Source organism: Morone saxatilis, unplaced genomic scaffold, assembly GCF_004916995.1.
Source record: "Morone saxatilis isolate NCDOM2014 unplaced genomic scaffold, NCSU_SB_2.0 Contig22, whole genome shotgun sequence".
Classification (NCBI taxonomy): Eukaryota; Metazoa; Chordata; class Actinopteri; family Moronidae; genus Morone; species Morone saxatilis.
The window spans coordinates 739,338-743,815 of record NW_023339785.1 but is presented as its reverse complement, the minus strand read 5'-3'; the positions used below and the strand labels follow the sequence as shown (position 1 = coordinate 743,815).

Here is a 4,478-nt window from a genome sequence, read left to right as displayed (position 1 = left end):
TGACTAGACTGCCTCACTGATTTACACACACACACACACACGCACACACATGCACACACAGCAAAAGCCACATATGTCCACAGCCTAAGCACTTACAGTACACACAGTAATACTGCTGTTTTTGAATGTGAATGGATAACACAGAGGAAGTGGAACAGAACAGAATACACCCAGAACAGCCACTGCTTTATTTATAGATTGAAATAAACCTTTATTTATTGTAATCTGGTAAGTGGAACGACTTTGACAAATGTTGCCATTTTCAAAGTGTGTGTGTGTGTACATCCCAAGTAATTTGCAAATTGGTTCCAATCAGGCAGATTGCAGTAAGCAGGTGGCCATCTGGAGAGAACCAGTCAACACAGAAACCCCCATCACCGTCACTGCTGGGAGACCTTTTGTCCATGAACATATCACAACACACCAAACCCTTACTCAACGCTCTATCACCAAGGCAACCATCCTCCTGAAGAAGAACTCTAGGAGCTCATTACACACCAGCCAATGTCTTAACCTTGTAACAGTGTTTACAGATCTATGCAAACAAAAAGAAAAAAAAAGAGGACAGCCTGCAAAAACAGACACAGGGGCCCCGGACATCCGATCATCCACAGATTAGGGGTTCCCCAGGGTCTGTCTCTGGATGATGTGGAGGTGTATATGTGGAAGGCCAGTAAGGCAATGATAGGTAAGGTGCCTCCTCCCCAAGTATTGCCCAACATAGTCACGATCACTCCCACTACATTTTAAAAACAATCCTTACTCCTTTGTAGGTAGAAGAAGGTAGAAAAGTGAGTAATGGACAGTACATCAAGTGGGTGGAGCTGCAGGTTCCAGAAGTATTCTTTTCAAATGTAAGGTTTGCATTTGAAATCTCATGTTTAATGAAAACCTCAAAGTTTGTCAACACATAAACTCCTGGATAATTTTAAAGCATTTTTATTTGATGACCTGATAAAGTTGTTATGTCCAATTGTCTTTATAACAAAGCAGTGTCTAGCTGGAGTCATTAGCCCTGCACACAAATGTATGGGAAATATTAACCACATTTGGAGTAAATCTGAAAAGAAAATGCAAATGAATGCTTGTTTCCACAAACCTTTTTTATGCGAATATTCTGAGATAAGAAGTAGGTGGTGGTGCCCAGAAAACCAGTTTGTTTTGTTTTAAAAACATACATACAAATGAATAGGATAACAAATACTATACAGTGCAGGGAGAGGCAGACAACCCAGGTGGGCTTATTTGAAGCCTCCACCTAGTAAAAATTTCACACTGGAGAAGTACCTCATCCAAGCCCACTTCAAAACATCGGAACTATCCCTTTTTATACATTTTGTTAGTACTTTTAATGAAGTTACATTTTGACTACTACCACCAGTAGGCCAACATTTCCATATGCTCACTTGAAAATATCAAAATCTAACATGCAGATTGGCATGAAATTTACTGAGCAAATTAATGATCCACAAATGACCCTGTGGCCTTTCCTGCAGCACCAAACTGAATATCTACCGATGAGACTCAGTGAATGATAAACAACACTTTCTCTCTGTCTGCACGCAGTGTTGACAGCTGCAGTTGACTGCCCATGCAGCCGGACCAGTGGCTGAATGAAGAATCAGCTACCAGTCCTCTGCACTGAATACAAAATGAGATATCAGTCTGTGTGTGTTGTTGTTCAGAAGGGTACAAGGAGTGTTTCACACAAGGAGTGGAATAAGACATGTGAAGTCTGACTGTATCTGTCAGTGTCATTGTCTGTGTCTGTGTGTGTGTGTACACATGTGCTGTCAGGCAGTTAGTAAAATCATATGTATGCACATATATGCTTGTTTAAGTACATATGTGTGTGTATTAAGGGTGTAAAGATTCACCGATAAGAGTCAGAAATCGGTTTTAACCTTATAGATGCAAATACATCGGTACATAGACTCCTGGTGTAATGATGTACCATGAACCAGTCGATGGTCCAATTCTAAAGTTATGAATCTGTTGACTGAAGCTTTGCTGCTAACAGCGTCTTTTATTACCATTGGTATTTCATAAAATATATGTATTTAAAGTTAAGCAATGTCACTTACAGGCTTCTAGACATGTATGAGAAGAGAGAGATCGTACCGCTAGTGTGTATATCAGTGGGTTTGTGTTTCATAAACACTCAGCTCCATCTCTTGTGTATAAGGGTGATCAAATAATCAATAATTATCCATCTGAAGGGCAATTGTGTGAAATGACCAGACACTCAAATTATTTAAGATAATTCAGGAATCAATAACAGATGTCTGGGTTAGAGTTAGATTTCAGCCTTTAATTTATGATCCCATATTGACTCTGGAACATACAAATGTTTGCAAAATGACACTAAACACTACAGTGGTTGTCTATGGGAAGTCTTTAGCTTTAATTTATTCTGGAACACCTTAATCAGATTCCAAATGTCATGTTAATATTTTGATCATTAACATCAGAGTGTGTGTTTGGTATTATCTTGGGTAATGCAGGCGTGCTCAGTATTTCAGAGACTGTTACAGACAAAGACAGCGTTCTAACACCTTATCTAAATTAGATCCAGGTATCTTGTATTGCTCTAAACCCCCCTTTTCCGAGGCTTTCTGCTCCCTGACAAGAATACATTTCTGGATGCGTGACATATTTTAGAAAGGAAATACTAATAAGTTGTCAAAAAGGTCCAGTATGCAACTTGTACAGTGTGATGTAGAAAGAGAAGAAACTTGAAGCCACCAGTGCACATCGACTTGACTTTACAGTGAAGTAGGAGAAGATGTGTCCAGCCGCAAAACTTTAGGCATGAACAACATTTGTATATTTAGAGATTCTGGAAGTTCTAATGCGGTAGAAGGAGGATATGTTGTTTTAAGGATTTAACTGATAATGATAAAAGTTTTCTTGCATCACAGCAGCTCAATTTGCAACATCACAGAAAAGACAGCAAGAAAAAGAGATACACAGATCTACATTTAGCATGCAAACACAGAAGACAATATTCAAGGCCCTTCAATGTGTATTTGATCTGGAATTAAGTGCCAAATTTGATTTTTAGGATTTACTGCTGCACAAAGGAGTGCTTCAGGCTGACTTTGTTGAATTGTGGAATCCTATGTCTCCAGTGTGATGGCAACAACTTGGGGTCAGACACAATGTTGTTAGCCATGGTAAGCTGATTCATAGTGTTTCTCAAGGGTTTGGCCTACAATCTTTGAACAGATTTTTATTGGGGTAGCAGTTTTGACTTTAAAGTAGTGGACAAACATCTGTACCATGTTGTATCACAATACTGCAGAACACTCATAATCACAGGAGTAAAAGAAGAATTTGGCAACTCGCCCCGAAAGACCTAAGGCAGCGGAGGGAGTTAATTCTTGGAAATTACACTCTTATTTGTGGAAATCACATATCAGACACACATTATTGTTCCAAGCTGACTGTAAATCTATGAATGCATGTCTGGAGGGGATCTTTAAGAAGGAGACTGTTAGTACTGATAGAGAGGCAACTTAACTCAGTCCCCTACATGGTAGCTTTTTGGTTTTGGACTGCTATTTGTGGTGGCTTCTTTAAAAATTGGAATAGTTTGTTTTAGTGATGAACAATAAAGGTCTGTTCTAATGTTAAAGCTGCTCTGATCAATATTTCTACAGAAACAATGGATGAAATAACTATTTCATGTTAAAAGGGGATGCTCACAGACAATTAGCACTAACTCCACATTCCCCCTCAGCTCTACAGAGCATTTTAACATCTTTCAGCTTATTGTTTTGGTTTTACGGCCCAAAATTGTTGGGGTTCACTCTCACTGCTCACTGCTCTCAGTAGCAGTGCTTCCTGCAGCGGCAGCAAAAAAACCTTAGAGACTAGCTGTTGAACATAGTGGAGGATTTAGCAGCTAAAGAGACTGAGCTAAAGGAGAGTGAATATTGGAATTTCATTTGTCAGGTGGCACAGCTCCAAATTAATGCTAATGTTTCTCTGTGTCTCTGTATGTTGAAAATATCAACTTTACGAGGTGACAGTATGTCATTATTGTGTTTTACATCTTGTTGTAAGCTAATGGTTTGACCAAAAAATGAAATCTGGACTTCTCCTGAAAGATCAAACTCAACAGTCATCCAAAAGTGAGGCATGGTGGCCAAGTGGTAAGGCGTTGGTCTTGTAAACCAAAGATCATGGGTTCAATCCCCATTCATGCCTTTACAGCACCTCCATATTGAGTGAGTTGTGGTCACATTGACTAGTCTAAATCCTATGCATGTTTTGCTTGGGTTTCACACTTCCTTTTACTTGTGACATGTCTGTGATACTACAGTACAAATGTTCTAATAAACTGGCAACCAAATATATATGGTGGAGTGTCTGGTATATGAGTCATGAGATTACATTAATTTTTATTTGCCTAATCAAAATACAACACATCTTTCAGCATCTCTGCCTCTGCTACTTTTTTGGCTGGTTACTGA

The 4,478-nt window shown here is 39.1% G+C and overlaps 1 non-coding gene across 1 annotated transcript; it reads left to right on the top strand.

The window, feature by feature from the left end:
- The first annotated feature begins 4,140 nt into the window (after positions 1 to 4,140).
- On the top strand, positions 4,141 to 4,212 carry trnat-ugu. The gene has a single exon. It is a non-coding gene; the product is annotated as a tRNA-Thr (tRNA).
- Positions 4,213 to 4,478: the final 266 nt, after the last annotated feature.